The 16327-nt window shown below is 42.5% G+C and overlaps 1 protein-coding gene across 1 annotated transcript in view; it reads right to left on the bottom strand.

Moving 5' to 3' along the window:
- Positions 1–8812, bottom strand: part of sgcd (sarcoglycan, delta (dystrophin-associated glycoprotein)) — a 189023-nt gene extending 180211 nt beyond the window's left edge. The window contains exon 1 of the mRNA XM_069510192.1: positions 8118–8812. The gene's annotated coding sequence lies outside the window, so the exon portion shown is untranslated. The remainder of the gene's footprint in view (positions 1–8117) is intronic.
- Between the last annotated feature and the right edge of the window lie 7515 nt (positions 8813–16327).

The raw sequence follows: 16327 nt of genomic DNA, 5'->3' as shown, positions 1-16327 counted from the left end.
GACGGAGTCTTGTCTGGAGGGCTGCAGCGATTTACTCTTCCACCAAAATTTGAAAGTGCTTGTGTGCAAAATGCACACACACACACACGCACATTCACACACACACGTACAGTCACACACACACGTACAGTCACACGCACATTCACACACACACACACGTACAGTCACACACACAAATCATGTTCTGTAAAGAAGCTGAATATAGTTTCATGCCCCAAATAGGTTTTATATGTTAAAGAGACATTAAGTTGATTGTTGAAATATTTTCATAGTGTTTTATGAACACATGATGATCGTGGAGCAGTTTGATGTGCCAATTTAAAAATAATTAATAAAAGAGTTTGAGAAATAAAAGCTGAAACTGAGACAAACTCGCTGAAGCTGCTCTTATAACACGAGACACCAGGTGCAGACGAGTCTCGTCCTGCTGCTGATGCTGCAGCTGAGAACAGCTTGATTCTGAATCCCTGAGACGTTCATATGATTATAGAGCTCGGATGTCATCGACTTTTCCTCGTTTTTCATCATCAGTCTCCTTCTTATCTTTCATTCTTTGACTTTCTTCATTTCACCTCCTCTTTCACTTCCTCCCCATTTTCTCAGTCTCTCTAAAACAATAACCCTCCTTCACGAGTCGCTGGCCTTCTCACAGTCAAATGCTTACGTTGCGCTGATTACGCAATACTCACGCCTGGAAACAGTCGGCTGCTCCGCGGCGCCGTGCAGCCACCAATGCAGCTTTTCAGACGGTGAAACCATTTGGGAAACGGAAAAATAAAGTTTCCGCTCTTTTTTGTAAGTGTTCAGCAATTGTGTTTGCTGTGCGCTTGTCAATATAATCCTCCGGTGAGTGATGAGTTCAACATCCAGGCAGCAACGTGCTCATTTCTCAGGGCCTTGTTTCAAGGTTCAATAATCATATATTCATCATACAATCTATCAGCAAGACGCAGCTGCCCTTAACCAAGGTGACTTATGTCTTGATGTACAACAATCAATAGCTCATCAGAATTATTCACAAGCTTTGACAAACCAATCAATGCACGTTCTTTAGCCGCACACCGACATCCGAGCCCAGTGTACGAGCTTGCCGTAACTCAACGCCAAAAAGAGGCCCGTGTTGCCGCAGACGGCTCCCTGGACTCACATCAGTTCATCGTAACGCTGCTCGCAATTAAGTGGAGAGGGAAGGGCGGGAAACGCTAAGAGGCGTCAGGAAGGAGAGGGGGTGCACGGGGAGAATGACGAGAGAAATCTTCAATCTTTAATCCATCCAAAAGTGAAGAAAGTAATGATATAACTCATTCATTCATTCTCAGCAGGTCCAGATTGTTTCTCATTAAATGTGGGTGAAACAATAGTTATATGTTACCACAGATGTCTAGCTTTGATTATTAGCCACAGTTTGAGTCACCGTCTGAGTTTCGACTTGTTTCACCTGCAAAAAGCTCAAATCTGAACCTACTGACCCTTTTCCAGCAGCAAGAAGCTTCACATCACAGTGCATCGTATCACACGTGTTCAATAACACATGTAAAAAGCCCATCAGCTCCCGGGAGCAGCTTCCCGTCCGTCTCTCCGTGTCGGTTCCTTCACGTCTCCGAGTCTCACAACTTTCAGACGGACCTCTGCTTTGGCTTTTGTTCTCCACAAGACAAATCAGTCCCTCGAAGGACCCAAACTCGTGAGTGAAATCAGTTCCAGTTTGCTAATGCGAGCTGTCAGCATTGCTCAGTGGAGCGTGGAGATAAAGCTTCTTATGAAGCCAACGGGAGACTCGCTTTGTCTCTACCTGCCCGTCCCCCTCTGAGGTCCACTGACCTCCATTTTGTTCAGGAACAGATCTGAGGACACACACACGACGACCGCAAGGTAAACACAATCAAGCCTCATCTGTCAGCAGCAAGACAATATCCACACAATCTTTATTTACTATTCATTTGTTTTCCCTCACATTAAATATTCATGTCAAACTGCGTCTCCTTGTTTGTTTTCTGATGTTTAGCTTCAAGCGTCCAGGTCGTCGTGGTGCTGTCGATAAAATAAAGGTCCAGGCTCATGCATTTGTATTTCCTGTATTAGTGTAAACAGCAGCAGCCACTGTAGATGCCCTTCTTGTCTTTAAACCTGTTTATTTTGGTCCAGAAAATAAAGACAGATTTTTATTGTGCCGCAGGTTTAAATGTGCAGCAATTTCACCTCTGTTCTACGAAAAGTAATTTAGTTTTACTTCTGTTACTGATCAGTGATGTGGAAATAAAACCGTGTTATATCAGCTTTGTTTGTTCACTGAATAAAATAAAAGTATTGCATCATTGTAGTCAACTACAATCAACACCCTGCGGTTGTATGCCTCCACCAACCAGTGCAGTTGTTAAGCACATGTGAGGTAAGCAATGACCTTTGACCCCTGAAGTCGAATCAGTTCGTCTTTGAGTGAAAGTGACAACTGGTAAATTAAAATAAAAAAATTAAATTAAAATACGAAGAAATTCCCTAAAGTCAAGATATTGTGTTCGAGGAGCCAACAGCATGTTTTGTTTGAGGCCACGTGATCTTTGAAAGTTCAAATCCGATGAGTTCATCCGTAAGTATTATATAAATATGAAAATAAAAAATCTCTCTCAAGGCAACAACAGCACTTGGCACAGTGAGCTTGACCTTTAAAGGTACAGTGTGTAGAATTTAGTGACATCTAGTGGTTAAGTGTTATGTTGCAGCTGAATACCCCTCACCTCACCCTCCTCTTCCAAAAATGAAAGAGAACCTGTGGCAGCTTTCATTTGTCATTAAAACATTGATTCATTTTTAAATATAAAGTATTTAAATACTTTATATTTAAATATAAAGTATTTAAATATAAAGGGCCTTTTCTGGGGTAAAGAAAACTACAATTCAGAGAATTTAGATGAAAAGAACAAGTGAAAACATCCTGAGGATTATTATATTATACATTTCTGCCAATAGTTCCCTTTCACCTGAATCTTACACACTGGACCTTTAACCCTTCACCACCGAATTCAATCATTTTATCTTCAAGCGTCTTCGAGCGACTTTGAAGAAATTCTCTCAACGTCTTCCTGAGAAATCTTATTCAAGAGGTTATTATTATTATATAATACAGTTTTTTTCCATTTTGTCACAAACAACTTGTATAAATACTTCTTCAAATATCCCTCTTCCATGTGTTTACATTATATCATCTCTTCTGTTCGGGTGTCCTCTCACTTTTCATTTTATATGTATATTTATACACATATTATATATATATAGTGGATTTTATGTTGACGTTAAGCGCTGCACCACAGACCTCCACTCCCTCCTCCTGTCTAATAAACACACAGATCCTCTGAGGAGACGCAGCCACAGGTTACCGCTTGTACTCGACTTCAAAGTGGATCCTCTGACCTGCTTTGTTTTGCCCTTTCCTCCCTCTCGCCATTTCCCCGCTTCGTTTACGTGGCTGGATATTTAAAGACACGGAACACATGTGAGGCCCTGACAATTAGCGAGGATGGTTGCTGGGTAATTAGTGGGAAGGAAGTGAGCCTCCAATTTCCCCCTGCCCCCCAGAGAGCAACGCACAAACACACACTCACAGAACAGGAACACACATGCACACACTCACCAACACACGGATTTACTGAGCTGCAGATCTTCAGAAATGCATTTGTGTGGAGAGATGCATGTTGTTCTTGCTCATTGGGCAGAAGAGTGGACAAAAAGAGACAAGTACAGTAGAAGCTCTTACATGCAAAGAAACTACGTATAAAGAAACGAGGAAGAGGAGAAGAGAAAATAAACAAGAGGAGCAAATAGGACAGAAAATAAAGAAGAAAATGAAGATGAAGGGACGAAATGAACAATAAGTCTCGTCCAGACGCTCGTCACATGCTCGGGTAAAGTACCTCGAAACCGCTGAAGGGTAAATGTGAAACTTGATGTTTGTTTTGAATCAAAGAAAGAAATATACTGATTTATAATCGAAGGATAAAACACATATGGCACAACTACAATCACACACACACACACACACACTCAGGCTGAACGAGGACAGTGAGGACCTGTCATCAGCGTCACTATAATGACTTGATTTGCTGGAGGTGCAGAGATGCAGGAGGACGCAGCAGCTCCTCCTCTGGCTCCAAATCAACTCTACTGACTTTTAGGCGGCCTCCTCTGTGCTCTAATGCAGTTATGTATTGTGTGTGTGTGTGTGTGTGTGTAATTGAAGTTTGTACGGGCGAGCTTTTAGTGTAAGTAATTCATGAGGTGGAGCGGGTGTCGTGGAGAGAAAACGCCTCAGAGCTCCTGCAGCTCGCTGATGCACAATTCATCACCACACCTTCACTGAAAGATTCTGTATTTGGGATTTGATTTTGTTTCCGTCATCGCCGTCCTGACAGTTGGACAATCGATGGACACCCGAACTTGTCCCTTCATCCTCCGAGTGTCTTCCCACGATTTTCAGTTTTTTTAACGTCCCCCTCTTCCTCTCGTTCGCTTATTTCCCTCTTTCATTATGGACATTATTCTATGAAAAGCAGCAAAGCCATCACATCAGGTCGTGTTCGTGTCTCAACAATAGTTTAAATTAAACAGAAAAATCTCCGCTGATCTGCCTCCTCCTGGTGTAATTGGCTCGTACTTGATTGAAGGTGATGGAAACAACCCAACGACTGTCACCATGTTGTGATTCATATTGTGTTTAAGACTAATTAGAGCGCAAACGTGGGTGAAAACAACCAAATGTATGAATCACTGAGAATTTCAGACCAGTGGAAATGACTCAGAGAAAAACACACATTCAATCCATTTCTCAGGGGGAGGACAAAAAACTGTTGTTTGGCAGAAAATGTGTTTTCCTGCAGGACACCGCCGCTCGCTAGAAGAACCTGACGGAGAAAATACATTTTCACAGTCTCTGCAGACACGTGTGTGTCCTGGTTTGAGCCTCAGAATATGTGATTCGTTTGTTTTGTGTATTTAATGTCAAAAAGAAACTAGACTTTAAATTTGACAATAGACAAAAAGGCCATTTGGTCCAAACACTGGTTCCTGACAGGATGAAGTTTAATTAATGTGGCGATGCCCAGAATCGTAATTTGTCCCATTCTTTGATGTGTGAAATAAATTGTAAATCAACCATTCGTACTTTTCATTTAGTGCTAATTAAAAAACCATAATAAACAAACATGTCAAATCAGAGACTTTAAATAAAGATGGATGACAGTTCCCAAAAGAGAAGTGAAATCATCTTGATCTCCCCCTGGTGGCCTGCTGCAGTGTAAGTCACATATTCCTCCATGTTAGCAGATGGGACACGGACACATTGAAGATGGTTTCTGTCATTTTAAGTATTTCTTATCACACTGATGTTTGTTCAAGTGTTAATGTTCCTCATCAGTTTGGTTTTAATTATCTTTTTGATGACAGGGTGTGGTTTTCATATCTGAGATATTATAGCTTCATTTCTGGAAGAAGTGGAGACACGTCGTCCATCTTCGTTTAAAGCCGAAGCTCCAAGCATCAGCTTTTAATGTTGCTGTTGTCGTGACTCGACCGCTGCTCAGCCTCGTTTGATAAATCACTTTAATGATTAATCAATAACAAGAGCCGTTCATTATTTTCTCCAAATTTAAAGTTAAGTTTGTTTGCCCAGGAAAACCCAATAACATGATTGGAGCCTGAAATAAATCTGCTTGTATTTATTACTTTTAACTAATTACATTTTTGGTGACTTTTGATTGACAAGGAAATTCAATGACACGTCTGGGTGAACCATTTCCTGTACACGACAAATACTCTGGTACAAGAGCTTTGTGTGTCACAGGAGGACAGGATGTGCGCTGTAGGTGGCGGGGGGGGGGACGAACCACCAAACCTCCATTAGTGTTTGACGTCTAGTGAAGCTTTTCCTTCATCCTGCTGACAGCCAGCGTTGAGCCTGCACAGCTTAGTTACAGGTTACTGTCATTATGGTCAATATTTCATCAGAAGTGCCAGAGGAGGAGACGGACAAATGTAAACGTCTCACGGAAAAGGTCAGATGCAAAACAATTCTGAAAAAAATGACTCCACTGGTGGTTTCTATAGAAATTGTCTGTACTTCTCACTTTAGCACCGGATGTGTTGTGGGGTGGATACCACAGTGTGATTGACAGCTAGTACTGTCCAATGGGTGCAGGTTGCAGGTGTAGGCGACGTGCAGTGTCCTGGAGCTCTCAATCAGGCTCCACCCCCATACTTTTGGTTTCAAAAAACCAAGATGGCGCTGAACATCTGACAAACACTTGCTCCATGACCTCAACCTCCATCCATCATCTGCACCATCGTCCTGTGAGGGTCGCAGAGGGAGCTGCAGCCAGGCGGGCTGCACCCTGGACAGGTCACCGGCCTCCATAACCTCCTGAGTTATCATGAAAGGTTTTAAAGTTGGTCATATTGGGTTGATTCAAGCAGTTAACATAACTAAAACACATCCGCCGGTCAGCAGTTTGATATGTTTGATAAATCATTTAAAAAATCAAACTGTCTGATGATTATTGGGTTCATTGTGATACAAACTGAGACAAACGTCTGGGATGGTTTGAAAATCATGACGATATCTGCCAAGAAAGAAGAAATTGAGCTAAAATCAACAAATGTGCAGCTGAAGATTCTGAGTGTCTGAGACAGAGTGAGTCACCTCTGAGGTGCCTTTGTTTGCTTGTTTGTATTATTTTGTCTGTAAACTGTCGAGCCTCGTCTTCGTCTCTAGTGTTCGGCTCGGAGCTGTGCACACAGACGACAAAAGAAGGGAAAGAAAAGTCAACATGAAGCGTCTTTGTGCGATGATGTTCCTCCACAAACCTCCACAGCAGCTTCAGATACACGTCTGGAACGTCTCCGAGTACATGCATTCACGTTCCATGATGAAGATGATGAAGACTACAGTGTAAGTATAGTAAGTCTCTCTTTCTTCCAGCGGGGGGGGAATGCATCTACTTTGATCAAAACAAGAGAACAAAACCATCCAGCTGATTTCTAAAAGGTTCAAAACTGTCCGAAGTCTGAATTTGTGACCAAATCAATTATTTTGTTGTATTTTTTTTTTACAGTGATGATTTTAATTTGATGCATTTTCATCAAACCTTCTTCTGAAGCTTTATTGGTGAATGTCCTCACTCCAGTCAGTTTCATCGCTCACGGTGCTGAAGCAGGACGGATGGAGCGGAAAATAAATCTGTGAGCATCTCGTCTCCCCCGACTTTCATTTGAGCAATTTATAAAACGAATGCTGGGAGAGCAGCGACGATGACGATGATGCTACAGACGACCTGGATATGCAATCACCCTTAAGTCTTAGATCCAGTAGCACCATCTGAGGTGTGAACGTCTCACTGACAAATATTAGTTCAGACAACAGGGCGTGATATCCTCAGTCCTTCCTGCGTCTTCAGAAGAAGAAGATGAAGAGCAGATCTCTGTGAAACCCAAAATTCAATTACCCCACATCTGGAGCTGTACACATTCCATGCAGTTATTCTATCTGACAGGGAATAAAACACGCACCAATACATTTATCATATAGCAGATTTTCAAATACGTTGCACAACCGGCCAACCAGACCCTTCACATGCAGCAGAATGGTCTCGAGCCAGCGCCAATTATTTGTGCCAGCTCATGCAGATGATGAGCACGATGAAGGAACCCAGTAATAGTCCATCAACTCTAAAGCATCTTCTCCTCCTACATCAGAATAAACCAACACATAAGAGAAGAGTGTCTGATATTCTGCAGGACAGAAAATAAAAACCTCATGAACCTGCAAACAGAGTCAGAGAGAAAATGACTCCGGACTCGTCATGACAAACGGCCGCTGGATGCTGAGTGGTTCCAAGAAATCCACTTGACATTAAACACCTCTGGCTCCGCAGCTGCACAGTGAGACACATTGCTACAGACTCTGGATGATGCAGCGTGAGCAGGACGCAGCGGAGCCGGTGCCGACCAACCCGACCGAGCTGAGTGACAGTGGAGGAGTTCATTTCAGAAACGAGCATCGAGCAGAACAAGAGAGTGAAAGTCAAAGATAAATCTGAGCCATGAAGAAGTGAGAGTAAAAGCAGCCCTACCTCTTAGTCAGATGCCAAGATGCAGCCGTGGGTAAGTCAGAAAACCAAAGAGCTGGTTAACAGCTGCTGCTGCTCCTCGATATAAAGTGACACAGGAATTTCTCAGCTCATCAGAAAGGAAATCCCAGGATCCCCAATTTATTCAGAGCCTTTTGGCGATTTTTGGGATAATCTCAAGTCTGGGTCTTAGAAGCTGGAGTCCAGTAGAACCACAGGCAGACGGCTCATTTCCATGTGCAAAACGGGAGCTTCTGACATGCCTCTTCCTCCCCCGAGGGGACCGGGGCTGCCTCAGACTGGGATCTTGCCGGGGTGGCGGCAGCAAGAGTACTGACAGTTGTGGTAGAAATATTCCAGACTGTGGCAAGAACTGAGCATCCTTCAGTAGAGAGATGAAGACGAGGAAGAAGAGAAGAAGAAGAAGAAGAAGATGATGATCCACAACCGCAGAGCAGAGCGCACAGCCAGCAGCAGCACTCTCTGTCGCTTAAATCCCCCCGAAATGGGCAGATTGTAGGCAGCAGGCAGGCAGATCGACACGGCACAGAGGAGAGAAGAGGTGCTGTTGCATCAACATCGCTCTGAGTCTAGTTTTCTTCCTCTTTTAAGGACGAAAAAGAAAAATCACCATCAGAGCTCCAAGAGAAACAGCAGCAGGATCATCTCGTCCCCGGGTCTCCTGAAGTCTGCACAGGACCGAGTGAGACTGAGAGAGAGAGGGGAGACAGCGAGAGAGGGGAGAGTGTATGCATGCATGTGTGTGTGTGTTAGTGTGTTAGTGTGTGTGTGTGTGTGTGTGTGTGAGTGTGTAAATATGTGTGTGTGGAACAGAGGGGGGGATTAGGCGCAGAGAGGATAGAGGAGAGCGGCGGACGGGCTGAAGGCTGCGAGCGCAAGTGGAGCCGGAGAGCGATGTGAAGGAGTAAAGATGAGATGTGAGAGAGGAGGATGCTCGGAGAAGAGGAGGAGGAGGAGGAGGTGGAGGAGGAGGAGGAGGAGGAGGTGGAAGGTTTGGGGCGAGATGCCAGGGAGAGAGAGAGGGAGGCACAGAGAGAAAGGAAGAGAAAGAGAGCAGCACACACTGTCAGTGACTACATTAACAGCGCTGAGTAGGTGGAGTTTTCCTTGCAGCAGTGGAGGGGAATCATGATTTGAAACCCAAAAGAGAGAGAGGGAGAGAGAGAGAGAGAGAGAGAGAGAGAGAGAGAGGGAGAGAGAGAATCAGGGTGTTTAGAGGTTAAAGAAACCTGTGAGGAATGACGACTGCTGAGGGGAGAGCGAGCAAAGAGAATTAGTGGAGAGAGAGAGTGAGGGGAAAGGTGTGTGTGTGTGCGTGTGTGTGTGTGTGTGTGTGTGTGTGTGTTTGTGTGTGTGTGTGTGTGTGTGTGTGTGTGTGTGTGTGTGTGTGTGAGTGGTGGGCCGGCAGAGACTCCAGCTGCAGTGACGCTGGCTCACTGACAGGCCTCCTCTCGCCAGGGGTCGTAAACATCGATTAGAATATTTAAAGACGCACAAAAAGAAAACACACGGACACTTAAAGGCTCTGGCACACACACACACACACACACACACACACTAACACACACATGTTGTCAAAGCTTTACATTTGTTATTTGCAGGATTTTACTTGGTAGAATGATTAGACATGAAAAAAATAATACATACAAATAAAAGAAGGAGGATCCAGAAATGTTTCTTTAACATTGTGATATTTGTTGTTTCTGGATTCTTGATTCTCTCTGATTTCCTGGAGAATAATTAAAGGGATGATTGGGCCTTAGTGGAGGTTTGAGCTCTGCTGAGAGACGTTCTACTTCATTATATTTCCCCATGTACGTTTTCTGTTGCTGTGCAGGTATTTAAAATTCAAATATACGGAGTAGGTGGCACAGTGGTACAGTGATTAGCGCTGTTTCCTCACAGCTGGGTTTGAATCCCAAGACATTTAGGTGTTAATCTCCAGTCGAGTGTGAATGGTTGCTTGTGTCTTTACGTCAGACCCGTGGTTGTGAGGGTGAACCCTGACTCTCGCCCACTGTCAGCTGGGATCGTCTCCACCCCCCCGCTACCTTTAAATGATACCCTTTACAGACGACAGATCAACGGAGGTAAACACATCGAGTTCACTTGTATTGAAATGTGTGTATATAAAAATAATTGACTTGTCATTTAACGGTTTCTCATGTTTGGTATTTCAGTATTTCATCTCCTGTCAAACAACAAATATACAAACGTCGGAGTATCTGTGTTTTTCTGTCTGTCAACATCGAATGGGAATAAATACAAACCCACATGAAGAGCTGCTTCACACTCACGTGCTGCAAATGAACCTTAAAGCTTTGACAGAGATGTTATTTTTTCTCGTCCTGGTTCAGTGCAGCAAACCGCTCGTCTGAACGGTTCACGCAATTACAGAGATGTGCTTCCATGAGCGGCCGTCGATATGAACGGCTGAAGCCGCCGGTTGTCCACTGTGGATCAGGACAGTTTATGGTTGAAGGGACGGGATCATTACTGGTGACCTTTAACCATAACTACACAATAAACTGCTTCGTCCAGACACGAGACGCATCGTAGCGACAGCAGCTAACAAAGACATGTGATGATAACTGACATCCTGACCTGGTCTCCCGGCTCTGAAGCGAACACGAAGCATTTGTTCGTTGTATTGAACATCAATAAAATGTTTTTGTGATACATTTGTACATTTGCTCCCATTACAGACCGCTCGCACCATCGCACCATAGACTGTGAGTAAAGATGGAGTAAATCAATCACCCCCTGGTGGCCGGCTGCAGCATAGATCCTAAATCCCATCTCATCCAGGTTAGCAGATGGGGCGCAAACTCTACGAGAACTTTTTAATACTCAAATACTGATGTATAAAAAAACTGGTGTTCATGGTTGGTAGGGCATGTGTGTGGGCGTGACCTTGATACTATGAGACTCCGTATCCTGGTATTTTGGCTTCATTTCTGGATAGAGGGGGGAAGTGGAGACGTGACCTCTATGACCTCTGTGTCGCTCAGACAGTGGCCTCAGGTGGTGGAATGGATTAAATACGATGCTTTGTCTTTTGCTGGTGTGAGCTGACGTTAGCTAGCTGGACTTAACCGATGTAAACAACAACTGTGCGAGGACGAGAAGGTTCCAGGATTAAATGAGTCGTGTTCTTCTGCTCAGCTGAAAAAAATCCACTTAGTTCTTGTTTGAAACTAATTGACGCCTCATTAAAAAAGATGTGATGGTGAATAAATGTTTGCGAGTGTTAAAGTTTGGCCCTGGGTACAGATATTACGTACAATTTTAAACAAGTGGACAACCTTCCGCTTCGAGTTCATCTTGACCCAAAGTTTGACCTGGAGAAAATAAAATGCCTTAACTCGTCCGCTGATGTGTAACTAGCGACAACAGAACAACGCAGATGAATTCTCTAAACTTCCGACTGAAGTTTATTTTCTGGAAATGTCAGAAACATCTTTATTATAACTGACCCTTCGCGCTAATGTTGTTCAGACACTTGGTTTCTTCACTGAGATGAAGCTGCAGCAGCTTTGGCTCGATCCAACAAACGTCAGAGCAAAGCTGATGCCAGTGAAAGTGTAAATTACTGAAGCTAATCACCTCATTTTTTACATTTGGCACCGACACACAGACTTCTTCCTAATTGGAATTTTATGTTTCACCGACTTAATGAAATAATCGAATGGCTCAAAATCAAGTGTTGGATCATCGCTCATGAGTCCGAACCCAGAGGAGTCTGGAGCGAGGCTCGTGTGGTGATTCTCACTGTGCGTCAGAAAAACTTCAGTTTACAGTGAGAGGAGGTTTGAAACTTCTGTCATTAAATCTTAAAGCTGATAAACTGGTGAACGTCAGTGTGTTGGCCTTGTTCAGTGATCATGCTAGCGTGCTAACTGCAGCATTTAGCTCAACTCGAGCCTCGTTTAGCTTTTGCTTTCAAAACCAAGCCAGCATTTTAAGAAAAATGCAAATAGCTGTGCTGGTGTGGCTCTTTTACACACTGACACACACACACACACTCACACTGACACACAATGGGGTGATTAAAACGTTCTGTAAAAACTATAAAACTATAATGTAGCTGGAGATGAGTCATAAAGCTCTTATACACGTTCGCTGTTAGACCTTTTGAGTGATTATGCAGAAACCTTGACGTTAATAACATTTGTGGTGTTTTGGTTGATTGAAAATTGCCGGAAAGTGTTGTCTGAGAAAATTGGACAACATCGGCCTCTGTGCAGTCGACAGCCGCCTGATTCTCAAGGACTTATCCCCCAAGGAGGAAGCCGAGGACACAAGGGGAGGACGGCGAAGAAGCGGACGCCTGATTTAAGACCTGGATCATTGACAAGGTCCGACTTCTACATAGATCAGTTTGCTCCACGGCTGCTGGACTAATATGTGCTCACTTCAAAAGCAAACAGAACATTTAATGCAGGAGTGAACAGAACCTGCAAATATTCACCTGTCTGCTGCCGACCCAGCTTCCTCTCTTCCCTTCACTCAGAACACGGGTCCCTTGATGCTTCCATTTCCTCCTCCATTCAGTTTCTGTTTGGTCTGCACGCATCGTTAATGGTTAAGTAAAGCACTACGTTGAGAAACAAATTACTGCTACTCTGTAAAGACGTCAACATATCAAGTATAAGTACCAGATCCAGGAGAGAAGTATTATTTGACATCAGAAGCTTTGACATGGTTACCTGAGGTAAACAGTAGAAAATACTCGTTTCATCACAGATCTTAAATATTTGACCGGGTTAAAGTATTTATTTGTATTTCTATATAATTTGGTCTTTTTGTACCAGAACCCTGTGGGGTTACGCCCCCTGCTGTGCCACCACACTGCCCTCATTTAAAATATGAGATTTCATTTATTTCATTTTCCGCTATTTTATAAATAGTACTTTTTCCCACACAAAGCCAAACTGGGTCTGAATAAAGTCTTATACTCGGAATGATCCCTGTGGTTTAAAGCTCCGCCTCAAATAAACACTAAAAACTGCTTTATGATTCTGAATATGAACAAATACAACTGCTGTTAAAAAGTGAATGTGCTCCATAGTTCATGTAAAAAGCTTATTTCCTAAAAATAAAAATCTGCTCAGTTTACTGTTGATGAAAAATGGATTGTGGGTGTTTGGTTACGTGGAGGAGTTGCGGTGTCGAGCTCCCTCCTGTTTGTGTTTGTCACAGTAACCGACACATCGTTTGCTAATTCCTCTTCCCTGTCAGAATGGACTTGGCAATTGAAAGCGGGCTGCGACGGCTGATGGTGAAACAGAGACGGATAAACACAGCTTTGTACCGAATGGAAAGTGTGCCGCTTCAAAGTGGAGACAAAGCTTCCTCTCGTTTAAATTATGCATGTATGTTTGGTTTCCAGCGCAGCATCCCGTTATTTTCATGCTTTCTTGGAAGAAGTGAACAGAGATGCTATAGGGGGGAAAATGTATATGTTCTGTTTGTGTGTCAGAATTCACCAAACGGCACGAAAGCAAATCAAACATGAAAGTCATTTCCATATAAAAAGACGTGAGTAATCTCACACAGTTGATTGCAGTGTAAAGTGGCTCTTGATGAGCACGTTCTGTATCAGCACAACAAGCTTTTTTTTTTAGAAATGATTGAAAAAATAAATGCTTGTCACAAGTGATTTAACATCTTTTTAATTTCCCGGCCCAGGCTGCAGGGATTTTATTTAATTCTTTGAAAACAAACACCAGCACTGATTTATTTGTCAGATTTGGGCTGAAGTCGTCACTGTTGCAGGTTTTAAAGCAGCAGGAAGTTAAATCACTGCATTTTCCAACAGTTACACGACCACTTTAAATGAGTTTATTTATTATCTGTGTAAAATTATTTCTTACCCACTTAAAGGAGATTCATTTATTCATTTATAATGCGAAATTTAATTTTACACTATATATTTCACTTGGTCAAAGACTCCGAATCCCTTTAACATGGTTTGTGTTTGTAATAAAAATATTCTAACTATTAAAATAAAATTCTGATCACTCACTTTGACAGAATATCTTACAAAATGCATGAAGAGACAAAGATTGTTTTTCTACTGAGCTGAACCTGGGAGCTTCACGAGGTAAAGTGGGTCGTCCACTAATGAGAAGCAAGTTCATGTCTCCGAGTGTCCTTGGGCAACATACGGCTGCTGATGTCTGTTACAGACACGGATAGTTGGGTGGTTGTTAAATGAGTAAAGCAGAACATTAATGCAGCACATCCACCATCTTCTCTGTAATTATTAAGATCTCAACCTCAATATGTTGTGATTCGGTGCCTAGAATTCAAATGAGTTGAATGTGTCCCTAACATCTATTTACCAATTTCTGCTTTCATTCATTTTATATATTTTTTATTTTTAGTCACCACGCTTCAAAGATGTTGAGATTTCCGAATGTAAATTAATAAAACACAAATATCTAGCCTTGCTTTTATTTATTTTTAATATTCACTCTTATTATTAAAATTTGGTTGTCGTTTTATGATCCTAACTTTCTCTTGTCGTCGATTGGTTTCGTCTCTAAATTGAACGTTTCAAATACATTTTTAACTTCCTATTTATTTCTTGAACTGTAATTTTCATTTCAGAATAAAAATATGTAGTTTAACAATCCGACAGAGACGGACTGAAGAATCAGCAGATGGAGAGAAGAAGGAGAGAGAGAGAGAGAGAGAGAGAGAGAGAGAGGCATCATGGGAGCACAAAGGAAGGAGAGATGAAGAAGAAGTGAGTTTGTTGAGGGTGAAGCGAAGCAGCCACAGAGATGATGATGAAGAATGAGACAGATCAGCTGTTGGCAGCCATGTTCCCACGAGAGGGATGTCGAGAGATCTCATCTGATTTCACGTCTGCACTCGAGGTGGAGAGTGTGTGTGTGTGTGTGTGTGTGTGTGTGTGTGTGTGTGTGTGTGTGTGTGTGTGTGTGTGTGTGTGTGTGTGTGTAGTAGAGACATTGTGTACATATGAGGATGTATTATTGATTAGATGATTTAAGTTGTGGTGTATGTGCAGTAAACAAATGTGCTGCTGTGTATTTAACAGTGAAATCTAGTTTGCGCCTTCATGCGTGTGTGTCCACGACTGTGCGTGTGCTTCAATGTGTGTGTGTGTGTTGTGTACATGTGTGAATTTATGCAATATTGATTACATCATTTGTAAGTTGTACTGTGTGTAGTAAACACATGTACTGTTGTGTACTTCACCTAAAGACTGTGTGTAAAACTGTTGTATTGATTAGGTTGTTAAATTTGTGGTATTTATAATAACATGATACTGAATGTGTGTGTGTGTGTGTGTGTGTGTGTGTGTGTGTGTGTGTGTGTGTGTGTGTGTGTGTTAGGGAGAGATTGATTACCTGTGAGTCTATGTAGTACTGATTAGTTTCATGATAATTGTGTTATGTAAAGTGATATTGTGTATTTATTGACAACACCTAGTTCATGTTTGACCACACATGTTAATGTTTGTGGATGTGCTAACGTGTGTGTGCAAGTGAGGAAGAGATGTGTAAACGTATTTTACTGTCATATTAACAAGAATATATTACATGTGGTGCTGTTGTGTAACAGATTGTGCACACGAGTAAAAGTATGTCATATTGATTAGTATATGTGATTAGTATGATTGGCTGTGGTATGTACATGTATGTAACCTGCAGGAGTCCGTCAGCTCTGACTCCGCAGCCTCAGGAGACACGAGGAAAAACTCTTAAAATGTGCGTCACAGAGGATCAACTACTTTTTCAGCGTGAAAATAACAAAACTCTTCGAATCACAGTGAATTTCCCAGGATCATGAACGGGATTATTTTTTACAGCACTAGAGAAGAATCAAATTAATTCAGTGTAATTATGTTGTATTCAAAGCGACTCTCACACGAGTGAATACAGGAGACGGAAGCAAACATGACGCTTAAACAGCTCGAGCAAGCGGAGAAGCATGATATTCATTCCTCAGATACAACTGCATTATTCATAAACACCTTCCCGCATCCAGCGGCCAGTAACACAGGAGCCTTTTAAATTCAATTACTCTCCCCGGGAAGCAGAATGAGTTGTTTTGCTGTTTTCTTTGGGGTTTGATGATTGTGATGAAGTTGTCACCTTCATCATCATCAGCCTCGGTGCTGTTTTTGATTAGCTGCTTAATGGGTTCACACGTCATTA

The sequence above is a fragment of the Paralichthys olivaceus genome, chromosome 15, assembly GCF_024713975.1.
Source record: "Paralichthys olivaceus isolate ysfri-2021 chromosome 15, ASM2471397v2, whole genome shotgun sequence".
In the NCBI taxonomy this organism is placed as follows: Eukaryota; Metazoa; Chordata; class Actinopteri; order Pleuronectiformes; family Paralichthyidae; genus Paralichthys; species Paralichthys olivaceus.
This window is presented reverse-complemented; position numbering and strand designations above follow the sequence as displayed.